Raw genomic sequence first — 18750 nt, 5'->3', positions numbered from 1 at the left:
GATCAGGGTGGGACAATGTCGGGTCTCTGCTCTACATGTAAACTGTCTTGAGACAACTTAAAATAGATAAATAAAAATAAATAAAACCTAGCTTATGAAATTTAAGGTAAATGATTCAGGTGACTAATTTATTACCAAAACCATTCTAAAATAAATGCTGCTCTTTATCAGTAACCTTGATTCCTGTGCCATTTGAAGACGTGTGCTTTATTCAGATTTTATTTTTCAGAGATCATAAGGGTGAGGCCTGCAGATTTGGGGTGCCTTGCACTGTACCTATCCCCTTGACCTACGATCTACAACAAGCATTGTGCTCTTACCCACTTAAACCCTATATATTTAGTTGATGTGAGAGATTCCCATTTGTATCACATTGTGTGAGAAAGTAAGCAACAAAGAAAAAAAGCCTCTAGGCTGTTATGTTATTTCTTTGCAAGTGTTGCTCTTTGAATCTAGATGAATAGAGTAAAACTCAAGAGCACTATGGCCACCGTGTGAATATGGTCAAATTGCTCATGACTAGAGGCTATTTCTTTATTTTTTACTTTTCAGCTTTGGCTACTAGTGGCCCTGTATCCTATAAAATCCACTGCATGTGAATAAATCAATCAGAGGCTCAGAGGAGAATATTCCTTGTCCTAGTTTATTTTTATTGGACACTTGGCCAAGGAACAATGCCTCACCCAAATCACTTGCTGCCAGCCATGTGCCAGTTTCTATAACTCACCACTGTCCCATAATGTGCATTTCTCATGAATAAATTATGATGCCATAATTCCCCACATATGTGTTTCCATGGAGACAATTTTACAAATAGGATATAGTGGGGACTTAGTTTATAGATTATTGAATTCAGGACTTGTGCCCTTATCAAGGCTACTTAATAGTCTACTTTCTATTGAGAAGACCATTGCATTGTCTTTCAGCATCATAATTGTTAAATCAATTGTTCAATCCCTTAAAAGAAAACACTTTAGAGGATGTATATATTTTAATGGGCCTTGATCAGACACAGTAGATGAGCAGATGTTTCAGAATGACTAATAGAAAAGCTGTAGATAAACATAGAACTGACTTGACTAATGAGAGTGTTTTCAATAATGTATCGGATGAAAATTGTCAGAGGAATAGTCATCATTCCATAGCATGGAGAAGCAATTGTCTCACTTCAGAAGAGACGGTAATGTGGAAGAGCAAAAGAGAGACACGACAAAAGAGGAACACAGAGAGACAGGGAACAACTGAGGGGGGAGGGGGGTAGGGGGGCATAGAGTGAGACACAGAGAGAATGTTTGTGATGATGCGCTCCAGGAACACAGTAATGAATGTGAGAAGAACATCTCCTTCACCATCCTCCCACTTAGAAAATGAACAATATGGAAGGGCCTCAGCTAAAGACATACAAGAGGAAGGAGTTAACTGGACAGGCCTACATGAAGAATAAACAGGAATGAATCATATATTTGGTCTCACCATATCTGTATCTGAAACCGGTCCAAAACTGGTGACATAGATGTTTGTCTTCACCTCTGTTACACGATCTGTATAAAAACAAAAGACGAACTAAATTAAAACAACTGTGGGCAATAAGAAGAGAAATACTATAACAATAGTTTATCTATTATTATCTAACAGTTGTCTGTTCTTCTCATTTACTCTGGTAACTGGTCATTGTCCAGTCAGGCGCAGTTTGACTTCAACGGTAGTAATGTTTATAACCAAATGGTCCTTTGGTTTTATGTTAATTTGTTCTTAAATAGAAATCTAAAAATAACCATATAAACGGAAACAGCATACATACCACTGACATTATTTATACATGCTATTGAAATATGTATATAAAGTATATCCTATTGAAATTAGTTATGTATAGCATACATACTACTGATATTTTTTAATACATGTGAAATGCTTGCACATGTATCTAAACGTTATATTTATTTAAAAAGTTCAGCCATATATATACAACCGAACCTTTTCATATGTGCGTGTGTGAGTGTTTCAGATAGATGTATAAATGTTTAACTTGTATGCATGTATGCATTTTATAATGTGCATAGGATACAGAATGTGTGTGTTTCACATATGTATGCGTAGTGTTCAAATGATTTACAGAGTATGTATGTATGTATGTATGTATGTATGTATGTATGTATGTATGTATGTATGTATGTGAAAGCATTGAGTAGTACGGTATGTGTAAGAGTGTCTTGTTGATTTAATATCTCTATGTTATATACTTTTTATTTTTGTACACTTTACTGCTTGTTTTTTATTTCTATGTATATCTCTCAACGAAAGGACTGAAGTTACTTCAAATAAGGATCCCTCTCATTTCATCTGGACTGAATAGCCCTTAACATGAGAATGTTAACTTTGCCAGAAATGTACTAATTTAATGTATATGTGATGCCCAACATGACCTAACCTGCCCTAAGAAAAAGAAAATAAAAAGAAAGTTTAAAAAAAAAAAAAGAGTGTCTTGTTAGCTTGTGTTAGTGTCTCATTATTTAAGTCCTACAAAGCCTCTCGTACAGTATGTGTATGTATGTATGTATGTATGTCCCCCAAGGAAAGTAGAGAAGAAGCAGAAGACACGCACATCCCAGACCTACGCGGCTGGGTGCTGGATCAAAAGTTCAACATGTGATGAAAATAAATGAAATCCGCAGACCGGTTTATGCTCCGATTTGCAAAATGTAATTCCGGTAACGTTTCGAGCCACCAAGGCTCTGAGTAAGAGGCTGGTGGCTCGATACGTTACTACTATTACATTTTGCAAATGGGAGCATAAACTGGTGCGCTGATTTCATTCATTTTCACCCCAAGGAAAGTAGACCAGTCACAGAGAACTACACAACTCAGCTGAAGCTGTCCCTACAAATGTGGACTATAGGGTGGGTGATGGCTGAATTTTGTTACCGTCACACATACGCGTATGAAGGGGAGTACCCAAACACATGCTGAGGCGTCAAACATGTCAATTACCTACAGTATATTCATGTCTTTTGTCTTTTGATTGTGTGTAGTTAATTTGGCTTACACTGGAGTGGTTGGCACACTGAAAGAAAATTACAAGGGCGCTGTGGGCGCGTCTTCTCCTCCGCGTCATCAGCACCCATACCCTAGGTGGGGTTGGCGAAATGGCCTACTCTGTGTGGAGTTTGCATGTTCTCCCCGTGTCTCCTAGGGTAGTTAATACCCTCATAAAAACATGTATTAATCCTGGTCGCTATACCGCATCCCCCATGACAGCCGGGACGCCTGATGGAGGGGAAGGGAACTGGTTGGAATAACGTGTTCCTTCCACGCGCTACGTCCTACCGGGGAAACTCCCCCCATGCATTGAAGGCGGCATGAGCTCGGCCCTGGGCTCCCTAGGCTGGTGGGGGAGTGTAGCGCCCAGGATCACTTAGAAAATTGGCACCGGGTGAAAAAGGGTTACAAAATCGTGGGATAAAACATTTTGAGAAAAAGAAGAATGGAAGCGAACGGGATGCATCTGTTTCTGGCATGTATGTGTGACCATGCGCAGTGTGTATTGAATTTTTCATACAATCTGGGAACTCAGGAGGCTGGCCTGGGTAAATAAGCAAAGTATGCAAAATACACACTGAAATACTGAAATATGCTGATAATAAAGCAACTGATTATAGAATACTATAGCTCCAACACTACAGTTATGGTCAACATTAATTCAGTAATCAATGCAATTCACTGGAAAGACATTGTATAAGCTTACTATGAGATATCGCATTTTAGGCTGCTAGTTGCTACACCATAATGCCATGTAAGCTATAATTCAAGCATATATAATGTGTCCTAAATGCTCACACTGATGCAATAAAGGTGTTTGTCATTGAAGCGATGTGTAACTTCCAGACAATCTCCAGTTGGTCGTATGGAGTCACAGCATTAAGTCCATTTGCATTCACTAGACTGTCTCTTTCAATTAGTACAGCAGCTAGATCTCTTATGCTTGGTCAATTCAAAAAAGCTTTTATGTTTTACTTTACACTCCGTACTACAGAGAAAGCAGCATCTCACTTTGTAATCTAAAGAGATCATTACTCTTAAGTAAAGAGCTCTGATGCAAGGCAAGGCAAGGCGCTCCTCAGTTCCCACCACAAGCATATAATGAATATGCTCTCTTATTAATGACATCATGTAAATCACAAGATTCTGGCAGATTGCAGGATAATAGGTGCAATCCATTTAGCAAGACATACACTCCAGACTGCTTTTAACTAGTAAAGCTGACTACTAGAGTACATTATGTACACCAATTGGATTCACCTGATCTCAAATGAATGAATGAATGAGATTTTTTTTTAGCACTGCATAGTGGCTCAATGACGATACAAATACAAAGACATCACCCATGTGGTAGATCCTTATACCAAGGTGTAGACAGAGTACACGAATATTTGACTGGTTTAACAAGGGTAAAACACTGTACAAATTGCCATGAAATAATATTACATCATCCTGCTTACTTTTAGGAAAAGAAGATCCAGTTCCATAAAAGACCACCTACATGACAGTTCCGGTGCATGTGCATTTTAATTCCAAAGCACAAACACAATGAAATGTATACAAATGACACAGCCTTGCAGTGGCAAACCAACAAAAGAACAGCCCTTGGGGCGAATCTTGTTTACTATTTAAAAGATCCAGAGTGCATTTAATGCCTTGGGGTGTAAGGCTACTTATTTATAGAAACATTCATACTTAAAGTTCATTTATTCAGCAAGAACACCCATAAATATGCGTGCTTTTAGTCCAATGTGAACCATTTGGTACAGATGGGCTCACTGAGGCATTGCTGATTTGTCAGAGGTGACCGGTCTATGTTGAGAAACTATACAAATCCCACTGTGTATCCAAACGTTAATTTTACAGTTTGGGCAGAACAAAAAATGTATTTTATGTGATGTGGCAATATCTATTGCCACATCCATCTAGGTGGCTATTGGTTAATATCTATATATTTTTTTCTTCATGCATATACAAAGTAAAATAAACATGTTGAAGAATGAAATATATGCTACATGTTTGTTGAATACATAGTTTTTACTGATCAACTGATGTCTGTAAAACACAATTATGAACAATATCAAAATTATATAAAAAGGCAAGTGGAGTTCAAAAAGAAATTGAAATTTGTGACGCTTGATTGTGTATATTCCATGGCATTATGGCATTATTCACCTGGATCATTGTCTTAGTGTGAGGCAGCAGCTACATTATGTCAAAGTCTGGATAGGAGAATTTTTGCTTTCACAGAAATAAGACAGGGTGACCAAAAGTGTATTTTCTTGCAAGATCACTAATGATGATGTGGCAGCAGTCAGAGTCACTTTTTTTCCCCTCCCTGGCATGATTACAAAGAACGTGTAAGAGACTTTGGATTCACTGCTGGCTTATATATACCACAACATTTAAAACAAAAAATATATTTGACTCATTGCTAAACTTGAATAGATTTGAATCTAAACAGTTCACTAAGATAATTACATTATGGGTTTTCTGTGAATAAAGAAAAATGGAAGAGTTCAACCATGGCCTGTTTAAGTTTGGCAATGAATGAGTGCAGGAGAAAATGTGTGTACTATGTAGCCTCAATTCATTCATTCATCCATCATTTTCTTGCTACCCCCACGAGATCACTGCCTCAGACATTCTCTAGACTCATCTTCTAAAGCTTTACTAATTGATTGTTGTTGGAGTCATTACATCAGTGTACATCAGTTTAGAAGCTTTGCCGTCCAGAGAACTGTATAATGTTTATGGTTACAAATCAAACTGTCCAGTGGCATAAAGAAATCAGTGCAAGGAGGCATAAATCAGAGGGACATGCTGCTTTCGTTGAGTGCAATTTCCCAAAGTGGTTTGCATTAAAACGGAATGAAATCTGATCATTTTGAACTCATATATCAATGTCTACCTATATATTAGGTATATATATATTTATGAAATATCTGAATTTGAATTTCAGGATACATTTTGTAGGGAGTATAAATGAACTTTTAAATAGGATAGGGTTTAAATCAACATTTTTATTTACATCATGGCCCTTTTTTCTCCTCCAGGTGATATGAATAGCCTATGTTTAAACTTGGGTTTATATGAAGTGGTTCATATCACCATTTTATATTCCTCCGACTGCATGAGCCACAGATGTCACATCATTGTTCGCAGTACACTATAGGAGGAGAAAGTAAGGTTTGAGCTGCATGGACACAGTACAGCCCTGTCCAGAAATGATACACAGCTACACGATTCACTTAGAGGGAATAAGGATCCACTTGACCTTAAAGGGAACAGTAGTTGTGGATTCAGTGAGCTCAGTTTGACTGGGTTTTGCCAAAGCCTTGTGCATTTATGTCTGTTCCAATTTCACTTTCTCTCAGTTTTTTTTCACAGAGGCTCTCTAGTGAATTGGATTTACAGTCCAAAAATAGGTTTAATCTATTCACTGCCATAAACCTGGAATTCACTGACCATCTACAGTGAAATCACTGATATTCCAGAACTGTGCAAATAAATAAATAAATAAAGTAAGCAAGAAAGTGGACCATTTTAATTATAATAGCCAATCTAAAACAAGGGATTAAATAAGGTAATAACTATTTTTTTTTTGTGCAAACCTAACCTATGGCAGAACTTGGACTTCATTCGTTATCAGCAAATACAGTATTCTAGCAGTCCAGTGTTGCAAAGTCTACCAAGCTAAAGGAGGTCTATCCCCATATGGCAGCTCCGGGGCTGGGCTGATGGCCCTATGAATTTGAATTTCAAATGGCAGCAAATCCTGAGGGAGGAGCTCAGCTTTGGGGTGAGGGGCCAGTTGGAAATGAGATGCCAAACATGGAGGATGATCGGGGAGGTGAGGATGGATAGAGAGCCACAAACACTCTACTGAATCCATTACGAGAAGATATAATTCTTCTGTCTCAACAAAGAATGTACATTGTGATTAAACACATTACCAACACTGTAATTATAGGGCAGTGTTCTTTTAGACATGGCAAGGGTACCTAGAGGCTAAAACGTATTTTCTTTGAGATTCATTCCTCATTGTTTACAACAACAAATTCTTGAGATGGATTCTAGAGATTATATTTTCATATACAGTAGCCTATAGAAAACTGTTATTGAAGGCAAAACCTCATGAGGCTTCTTTACCAGAAATAGTATAGTATGGAATTTATTGTCTAATGTTACATTCAAGCAACTCAAGTTATGTACCCGAGAATGTAATTTGCACCTAGCATGTGAGTGATGTTATGTTGTTTCCCAAACATTGGGTCGGGACCCATTATTATGGGTTACAAGTTTTTAATAAAAAAAATCAAGGACCTTCCATACATTTGAGTTGACGATGCGACACGTTTTGAGCTTGTAGATCGGCTATTTTCTCAAGTTTGGGACATCAAATTTTTTTTTTGGGGTCTTGAGCTAAGAAGTTTGGGAGTTTTGTTATATAGTGCACTAAATTATTGCCACTGAGGGTTAAAACTAAAAACAGACAAATTCCTATGCTGCATAATGTTGAGATTATACAGTAAAACACATCTAGCATTTCAAATGGTACAGTATACACTATACTCAGCCATATACTGTATGTGTATGTATACGGTATACACACACACACACACACACACACACACACACACACACACACACACACACACACACACACACACACACACACACACACACACACACACACACACACACACACACACACACACACACACACACACACACACACACAGAGAGAGAGAGAGAGAGAGAGAGAGAGATAGAGAGAGAGAGAGAGAGAGAGAGAAAGAGAAAGAGAGAGTATACAATATACAGTATGTATGTTCATCTAAGGTGAATATCAAAGGTCTTCCTTACCCCCGATACCAGGCCGTAGACGATTATCGTAGCCATCCAGCAGTCTGTCCAAGATTCTTGTGAACAGGGTTATGTTGTTTTTGAAGGCATCAGTTGCAGGATCAGCATTCACTGACCTAATCAACAGAGTCGAGAAAACACTATAAGACGACCAACCATGAACTGCTTCTGAACTCTAGTCTATACTGTAAAATTTCCATTCTGCCATGTAATGGCATTCACCATTGTGTGTTTAATTTAGGAAATGGTGTTTAAATTTGTATTTGATTAAAAATCTGTAATATTCCTCTGAGTAAGAGCAGGTGTAGTGATGGCTCTGGGATGTGAGAACTTAATTTGGAGCCCTCTGGAAGAGTGGCGGGCTCTATCAATCAGTACAGTATACACTTCTGTGATTTGAGGTGACCGTCGCTGATATGTCAGGGCTCTCTCATTTTCAATCTTTTCTATGTAACTAGGCCACTATTAGTAATGTTTTCTATGGCCTGGTTTGGGAAAGAGGTTATTGTTGAACATGAGCAATTAGATGCACTAACCCATAAACACATGCAAGCACACACACACACACACACACACACACACACACACACACACACACACACACACACACACACACACACACACACACACACACACACACACACACACACACTTCTACAAGGACGACCCAGATCAAGGCAGAACATTTGTGCGCCATCTGATCTTGGAGCTAAAACACAATTGAATATGCAAATTTGATCTAGGATGGAGCTGTATGGTAAATGAATTCAGATGATTCCTACACCATTGTCACATTAGCCATTAGCAAAATCAGGTACATGTACTGTATCTAGTCTCATTAGGAAATGTGAATAAAGCAGTGTTCTTTTTCATGTTTATTCTTTATACAACCACTCTAAACTACCCTATAGGCTACTCAAAACAAACAGCAACAGAGCATAATAGATACAGTATAGGCTTCTGGATAGGCAGGCCACTTATATGGGGAAAATGTATAAATCAATGCATTGTTGTGCCCACGTTCCATCATGTTCAATCATGAAACGTGATTTGAAGTCCAACAACATGGTTGAAGATTTCCCCTGCAAGATGAAAAGTGATCTTCAAAACAGATCGTTCCTTTAAGGCAGTGGTCCGGGGACCACCTGTGGTCCTTGAGGGGGTTCCAGGTGGTCCCCAGCTAAATGATGGAGAATTGGTAACTGAATGGACCCTCATATAGATCTTTAACTCTTGAGAGTGTACAATAAAACTCTTGAGAGTGTACAATGAGTGTACAGTACAATGAGAGTGTACAATGAAACCCAAATGGACCCATATGCTCTCAAGAGTTACATTATTGTTAAACATCTGCATTTCTTAATTTACAAGAAGTCTAACACAATTAGAGAATGTAGAAGAAGTGTTATTTTGATCAACGTTTGCCTGTTATCTGTTGACAAAATCTTATCCAACGATAACAAAATATTCTAAGTTTTGGGTCTGCTGTCTGAATCTCATCAAACGATGGTCCGTGGCTCAAATGGCGAATAAACAAGGGACGATGTGAAAAAGGGTTGAAAACCACTGCTTTAAGGAAATAATTCTTCATTCAAACATTTTACCTCGTTTGCCAGAGCGCTGCTGTCAACGCGAGACAGATCAGAAGTGTAGAGGCGCACTGATCCCTGCTATTCCCCATGGCTGCATGTAGAGATACTCCTACACACAAGAACAGGCAATAATGAAGACACGCTCAATTATCACAGTGGTTCTCAACCTTTTCAGGCTGTGACCCTCAGTCAAAAATATTAATATTGGAACTGGGGACCCCCCACCCTGACAAGCACTTGGAATGTAGGAGTTGAGGCATTCAATTTCGTTTGACTTAATTGGTTCCACAGATAATGAATAATAGGCTATTGTGAAAATAACCGGTCTACAAGCTCACAATGCCTTGCAATTGTGGCTCTTTATATTATTTGACAATTTGGCCAATGTTTGACCAGTTTTACAGTATAGTTTGTTGATGACTTTTGATGCAGTAATGGTATGCTATTAAAAGGGTCTTAAAAGTCCTTAAAATGTGTCACTTCACTGTCATCTGGGGACCCCCAAAAAATCATGTGGGGGTCCCCACCCACAGGTTAAGAACCACTGAATTATCACAGCGCGATGCGCGGGGCTTTGTGCATTTTATAATCAACGATTCTGATACGAGCGTCTTATTTTTTCACCAAATTATCCTTTTAGAAACACTTGCTGTTTGTAATTGGATTTTTGATCTGCTTTGCTTCCCACATCCAACCTTTGCGTAAAGAGGAGACACCATGCAATTGATAGCTACTAATTAGTATTCACTGACACGTTGCGCTCCCACCAAATGAGAATTTATTCACGTTAGAAAAACGCATCTGCTCAAGTTGATCAAACGTTTCGATAATATAGCCTATTGTTGTGAGCAGGAAATCCTGCAAATACTTTTATTAACGCAAAGCGGGGCATGGGGATTTTCTTAGCGGTGGTCCATAGCGTTAGAAGGAGTTCTCCTTAACGCTATGTTACTTTTCAACCGTTGCCCGCAAACGCACACCCCTGGTAGTCTCTAGTAGTAAAAAATAAATAAAATCGCTACTCACCAAAACAAAGACGATTTTAAGATTTTGAAAGCCTACTTTCCTTAGTGGGAACACTCGGAGCCCCCCACGTCACGTCTAAAATACACTTTTTGTCTAGAAAAGAAAATATTCCACCGGATGGAAAAACGTTTTAGTTACTCCACTGCGTCCCCTATAGATCTTGCTAATAGAAAAAAATCCATTGACCAAATCTGTAGGGGGCGCAGTGGAATAACTGCATGTTTTTCTCCATCCGGTGGAATATTTTCTTGTCTGTCCAAAAGGTGTATTTTTGACGAGAGGTGGGGGCTCCCAGTGTCCCAACTAAGGAAAGTAGGCGTTCACATCTTAAAACCGTCTTTGTTTTGGTGAGTAGCGAGTGTATTCTTTATTTTTACTATTTAGACGACGAGTGGCTGCGCTACCAGCGGTGTGCGGTCAACGGCTGGAAAGTAACATAGCGTTCAGGAGAACTCCTTCTAACGCTATGGACCAGAGCTAGGCTTCTCTCCCACGCGTCTGAGCATTCTGGACACAGAAATAAACGCATACACAATAAACTAACAAACTACGTATTCAAAGGAAAAAAGCAGACTAACCTGAAGTGAAGAAAATGAAATAAGGGATTTGCAGCTTAAACCGTCAACGGAGAAAAAGAAAAAGTTCCGCGCAATTCGACGCAATCTCTCTCCTTTAAATATCTTTGATTGAGCGCAAGTCTATCATAAGAACAAAGATAACGGTCACTATATTACTGTCTCAGCCAATTGCAGTGCAGCCGAAATGTAATTAAGAGCCTTCATAGTTTCAGAAAATAAGTTAAATAAATAAAGTAGAAAATAATAATTGAAGATCTGTAGTGATCCTTAGGTTTTAAATTGCAATGTTATCCTCTCCATTTGTTAACAGCTCGATGTGATTCGTGATAAGGATGGAGCACATCTCAGTCTCCCTCATCTCAACACTAAACTACAAAGGATGAGGGAGAAGATACACACACAGGGTCCTAGAGATAGTTTGGTAGCCAGTGGTGGAAAAAGTACTCACATATTTTACTTAAGTAAAAGTATCAATACTGCTGTGTAGAAATACTCTGTTACAAGTACAATTCCGGAATTCAAAATGTAGGCTACTCGAGCAAAAGCACAAACGTACTGGTATCAAAATGTAGGCTACTTAAAGTACCAAAAGTAGAAAGTACTCATTATGCAGAATGTCCCATTTATCAAGTTTTCAAATCTATTTTTTGAAAATAGCAGATCTACAAGCTCACAATGCGTGGCATTGCGATGCATTGTGAACTTGTAGATTGGCTATTTTCAAATGGCCAAAATGTATATAGGGCTGAAATGGCTAACTAAAGTTTTCAAATAATTGTAGTGGAGTAAAAGTATAATATTTGCCTCTGAGATGTAGTGGAGTAGAAGTAAAAGTACAGAAAATTGGAAATACTCCAGTAAAGTAAAAATACCTCAAAATTGTACTTAAGTACAGTTCTTGAGTAAATGTACTTAGTAACTTGACACCACTGTTTGTAGCCTATTCACTGAAAGGTCTCACGAGACTTTTGATAAGCTGTGAAGAAGATTATCCACAATATGTCCCTCTAAAATTGATCAGGTGTTGAGGTTAGTGATTAGTGATACTATATTTTAAATTGTATGGATTTCACAGCTTATTGTATATATCCCCACTGACACTTACAGCTATTGCTGGGAATATGTGATGTGAGATGAATAGGTTAAAGGGGGGTCCGGGACCCCTAGGGGGTCCTCAGAGTGACTACAGGGCTCCGCCAAATCTTTGTGTGATATGTTTTATTTTTACCGTAACCACTTGAACCCTAGCATCCTTTTTCTGAGGAGAACTTTAGCCAAAAATAGCCTATCTACAAGCTCACAACGCCTCTACACCTATACCTAAAGAAGTATAGGTGTAGAGGGAAAAAATAGCAGACCAAGTAAACAAAAAAAAGTTGAATCTGAAACACAATTTTATACAATATAGAGGGGGTCCCACACTGGTAAATCCTTTGGTAAAAGTGAGAGCATACACAGTAGTAGACTACACAATGATGTGTCACAACTGTTTGCTTACTCTTTTTTTACTACACAATATTGTACAACTTTAGGGGAGTATGTTGTCCTCTTATTTTGATCACAACCCAACACATCTTTTGCACTTATAAGCAGACAAAAGAGCACCTCCTCCTTATTTTAACAACATCTTCTTGTTCAACATGTTGAAATTGACTACAGCAGTGGTTTTCAACCTTTTTTGTGTCAAGGACACCCAAATTGACACATATTAGCCCACGGACCCCTATTTGAAAAAATGTGCCAGGGACTCAACCATTTAGGTTTATTGGGGGTCCCAATCGACACTGTATCACCATCATCAGTGTTCATTTAACTCTGAGAGTGTACAGAGTCAGTCCATTGGTTCCATTTGGTTCCATTTGTCCATTTGGTTCCATTTGTACACTCTCAGAGTTACAGACATATAAGGGTCAATTTGGTTCCTAACTATTCATTTGGCTGGGGACCCCCTGGAACCCCCTCAAGGACCACTGGTGGTCCTCGGACCACTGGTTGAAAACCCCTGGACTACAGTACCTACCTATGCATTGCATGTAGGCTGATTTCTAACAGTTTCAGGTATTGTTACTCGATATGTACAGTAGGCCTAGATGCTTTGATAAGGAGATCAGGAGGATAAGGACTCTTTTTTTTTTTAAAGTTTGTTTTTTGATTAAAAAGAAACAGCGAATCAAAAAATGCTATACCTGTCAAATGGCATCCTGGCTCACCACAAACCAATAATGTTTGACTTATTTATATTACTGACTCTGTTGGAGCTGGCTGTCAATCAGCTACTGTATGCAGTGTTAGTTTTCTTTAAGATTTCTGAAAGGATATTTTTGCTTTCCATTTTTTTCTGTCACCTGTCTCTAATGTTCCTAATGTCTCTATGTCCAAACATAATTTGTTGTTTCTCCTTTTCTTTTCTTCTTAGCCACGTTGGGCATGTCTTAATAGGTGTACATCAGGCAAAAATAGGTGAACATTCTGTGAAAATAACAGATCTACAAGGCCACAATATGTCTTGTTGCAAGGCATTATGAGCTTGTAGATCTATTTTCACTATTTGACATACAGAAAGTACTGTATATGGTTCTGCCTAACAATGTCAGGCCTGTTGACCTCAATTGATCCCAACCTACATTTTTAGAGCCACATTAACACACTTGTTCAGACATGTTTTATCATCACATGAATAGAGGATCAGATCTATTTAGATTGTTAAAGACACCAAAATCATCATACATGCATTTAAGCGGCTTGACTATTGCAATGAGGAGGCTGTGTCTCTGGAGGTATAGAGCCAGTGGCTCCTGGCACTGAATCCCTGACTTGTATGAATGTGTGTGAGATAAAGATGCTATAGAAATGCTGACCATTTAACAATGACGTTTTAACATGCCTTAACAAACAAAAAAAACACTCCAAATTGTAACAGAACACTGCTTGTAGACCTATATGAAAAGAGAACATGTTACTCCTATTTTACTTCTCCACTGGTTGCCTGTCTGCTTTAGGATTGATTATAAGATTTGACTGATTACCTTTAAGGCACTTTATGGCCTGGCCACTGATTACATTTTTGAGTTAGTAACCCCCTAGCCTGAGGCCCTTGGGTGGTTGTTCCCGAGTGGAGACTGAAGACAAAGGGTGACCGTACCTTTGAGGTGTCCTCGACTCTGAATGACCTGTCTGTGGAGCACAGGCTTGATAAATCATACGTGTAAATCTTCTTTTAAATCCATTCTTGGCCTGGGCCGCAGCTTGGCGGTCCAGGCACGCTGGGCTGCAATGCCAGCCTGGCAGCGTGTCGGGTGTTCGACTCCCGATCCCGACGACCTTCGCTGCGTGTCACCTCCCCATCTCTCCCCCATCTCTTGTCAGCCCCCCCCAAAAAAGATTTCTTAAAATGTACTTGTATGGAAAGGCCTTTCCATTGTTTGAAATTTGTTGTAATGTCATTGTTTGATTCTCTTGTGTCTCTTTATGTTTTATTTTTATACATGTGTTAATCCCCTCATTATAACTAATGATAGTACTTAGTACTGATATTAACTATTGCCCACTATAGCACCTATATGTGCGTGTAGCACCTACACCCCTGTACCTCTTTTGTGAGCCTTCCCAGGGTTTCTTCCTCTTTTTATCCCATCAAGGGGTTTTTCTTTGGAGTTTTTCCATGCCTGAGTCTAAGGACAGGGGTGTCAATTGGTTTCCAATGATAACCTCATGTTATTGCTGGCTTTTGTCAAAGGTCCTTTCCATTATTCTCTTAATGTTTTTATTTCACACTGCAGTTTTGCACAAGTAATTTGTTTGTTTGTTCTGTTCTTTGATTTGAGTTTTATTTTTGTGTAGAGCACTTTGTTAATCGAAACTAATTTCGATTAACTTTTTATAAATAAAGTTTTTGTTAGTATTATGTAAATGTCCATTCATTATGCAAATCAATTTCAGACAAATTTGGCAAAATTGTAATTGTAGTACATGTAATGTACTACAATTTCACTATGAAAGGCATCCGCCTTCACATGCAGACGCGCTCACGCGCGCGCGCACACACACACACGGACACGGACACACACACAGACACACTCACGGACACACTCACACACACACTCACGGACACACACACACTCACGGACACACACACACACACTCACGGACACACACACACTCACGGACACAGGCCCATTATCTGGCTCAGAGACTTCCCCCTGACACCACTCCAGTCCAGAAGGCGGTCCCATTGATCCAAGCCTTAATCCATACCTGTGACAGGTGATCAATGAAGCAGTTCATCTCAATCACCATGACCCTTGGGCACTGCATCCAGTCCGGCAAAATGTGGAAAAAATCCTGTAAACTATATTACTATATTGTCAAGTGTTCATTTAACTCTGAAAGTGGAGTCAAATGGACCCGTACTGGTACATTTGCTTCCATTTGAACACTTTTGGAGTACACTGAGGATTTTACTGTGTAGCCTATCTGAAGGGAAACAAAGTCAATGAAGAGAGCTAGGGCACAAGTGGGGAATGTATAATCTTCAACTTATGGTTAACATGTCTATATCTGTGATACTGATACCTGAATCTGGTAGCCTATGGGTTATATGCAGCAAGTTCTTTATTGCAAGATGTTGCATCAGTCTAGTACCAGCATGTCCCAAATGAGCACAATGAGTGACGCTGCATATTGATCAATTTCATTGGGGAAGATGGGAAGGACGGAGATAACAGCAACATGACATATTATTTAACACTTACTGATAATAATCACACATAATTAATTAATTCCCCTTCTGTATAACACCCATATTGTTTACAATGATACAATTGGGGAGAGGAGAAATTAATTTATCTACCCCTCAGTCACAGTATAAATCTGTGTCATGGACTGTATTTACATGGCACCTTTCTCCAAAGTGCTTTACAATGCGTTTCACCTTCACCCATTTACAAACACATTCACACACCGATGGTGGAGGAAGCCATGCAAGGCATCAACCTGCTCATCTGAAGAAGTCAGTGTCTTGCTCAAAGGCCACTTGCACACGCAGCCAGGAGGAGCCAGGGATCGAACAGACAACATTCCAACTTAGCTGCTGCCCTTTCATAATGTCTTAAGGTGACTCTCCACCAAACAGATTACTTCAGACTACAATGGACTAAAACAGACTGGCAGTCTGTTGGCAAAAGTTGCATTTAGTTGAGCACAAACTGTCGGCCGACGTTATTGAGGACTCATTGTTACAGGCAGCATTGCCATATTTTGTGAGAGAAATAAGCAACCGGGTCGAGGAAAACAAGCCCAAAACAAGCAACTTAGGCCACATGACATGAGTACTTTAAACCTACAGTATATGCATCGGCTATTTGAAAATAGCAGATCTATGTACAAGCTGTACATAGATCTGTCTATTCGTATATATTTTAAAATGCCTGTTTTATGCCTTCTGTAAAACACTTAGAAATGAACGTTCTTTGCCTATTATATTAAAGCATATAGTTTTTTAAAGGTTATTCTTGTGCACGCCTGTAAGTATGAGCTTTCATTGCAAGGTGCTCATACATCTTGAGCATTTGGCTACCTTGAAATGTAGTTTTCTTTTTACAGCATCGCTTCTTGACATCATACCTTGCGCATCAGCACTAGAAGTTATGTGGGGCAAGAGAAATACCAAGGGAGTAACAACTGCAGTTAATGACAGCAGAGAATTGATTGATGTTGCAGTTTGTAGAGGAGCAGGTACGTGACAGTCTAATCAATCAATAATCTACCATCTACAATATTACATGCAGTGGTGGACAGTAACAAAGTACATTTACTTGAGTACTAAGTACACTTCAGTACAGTCTTAATAGAATAGAATATAAACTATTTTTATTAGCCATGTGATGACACAGTTCACAGATCCACAGTTCACAGATTGATTTGAGACATCCTTTGTCACACATCATACACTACATTTACCACATACGCACACACGCACACACACACACACGCACGCACGCGCGCGCGCACACACACACACACACACACACACACACACACACACACACACACACACACACACACACACACACACACACACACACACACACACACACACACACACACACACACACAATCACACTTTGATCACAGCATCATCTGCTGGAGAAGCACCGTAATGCTAGGAACTGTTGTACTTAATCATAAAGCTTATTTGACAATAGAATTCCACGCAGAAATTATAGGAGTCTAACCTCATCGTTCAATGTCAGTGGAGTGGCCGCTCCAGATTGTAACATTTGACCGGGAAGATGTCACGTCCCAGTTCAATGGTTCCAAGACAATTACACATTGTGAATGGTTCACAAATTCTACACAATACTCAGAGGTGCACAAATACTAAATTGACTGTTGAAGGCCACATAAACAAAGAAGAATGTGAATTCTCAAATTTAGTAGTGTAATATTTTCCCCCAATAAATCTTTCAAATTATTGTTCTTAACCTTCATTGAGGGAGATTTGTAAGGGTATTTATTCACCTGATAACATCTAATTGAAAGAATGAGCATGAGGAAACTGACAAAATGTATTTTTATTGAAAGGATATCACACTGAATCGTATTCAGTCCCAAAATACATAGCAGTATTGCTGTAACTGCGTTGCTTGAAAAACTTTCCAGACAGTAAATAAGGAATATCTAGCTCAATAGTACAGTACAATATAATAATTGTTGTCTCCAGTGACAAATGAAAAAACACAGCACTCAAATCAGTCAGTTGAATGTCAGCAGCATCAGTTGATTCAACAGGCGGTGCTGATAAATGCTAAAGCTTTCTCAGGCCAGTTACCTCGGCAACAAGCAGTGCATGGCAGAAGAAAAATGTTGTGAGAGAAAAAAACAATGAGGAGCACACCGAAAGAGGCTGACACTCTTAAAGTGATAGGTCACCTGTTCCTGTCATTTTACAAATCTGCGGTTAAACAGCAACGGCTTATTTTTTATGTGTTTTGGCTTGTATTGATTGACTGTGGGAAAAAAAATCCCCTCTGAGGACAGACAATCAATCATCCATCCATCCGTCCGTCCGTCCGTCCGTCCGTCCATCCATCCATCCATCCATCCAGCCATCTATCCATCTATCCATCTATCCATCTATCCATCTATTCATCTATCCATCTATCCATCTATCTATCTATCCTTCTTCTAAAAAATTGAACAAGGTCATATGACAACAGAACGATTCTGATACAGAAGCAGTCTTTACTTTTCCTTCCGTGTTGGATCAAGTATTTACGTTTTGAGACAATGGGACCTGTTTTATTACATTTTTATCTTCCTGTTGTTGTTTTAGAGACCTCCCTCTTTTATGTATTTTATACATTTGTTGTATTTGGTTTTCATCCTGGGGTGGGATTATTTACCAGCCCTAATTTAGTAGTTAGTCAAATAGACCCTCTGGATTCTAGATTCTTCTGTTTCCATCTGTTTTTTCCTCCTCTTTTACACAGAAGGAGGGGTGCAGATGGCCTTCTTGTTCACATGTGCTCTGTGTAAATGAGTAATCATGCATTTCCTGAAAGAAATCACATGAAAATGTCATCTCTGTAGATCAGTTTTCCATTGGTATCTTTCATGCATTCAATATATGGTATAGCTTTGTGAATGCT

The sequence above is a fragment of the Gymnoscopelus microlampas genome (genome assembly GCF_963454915.1).
Source record: "Gymnoscopelus microlampas genome assembly, chromosome: 18".
NCBI lineage: Eukaryota > Metazoa > Chordata > Actinopteri > Myctophiformes > Myctophidae > Gymnoscopelus > Gymnoscopelus microlampas.
This window is presented reverse-complemented; position numbering follows the sequence as displayed.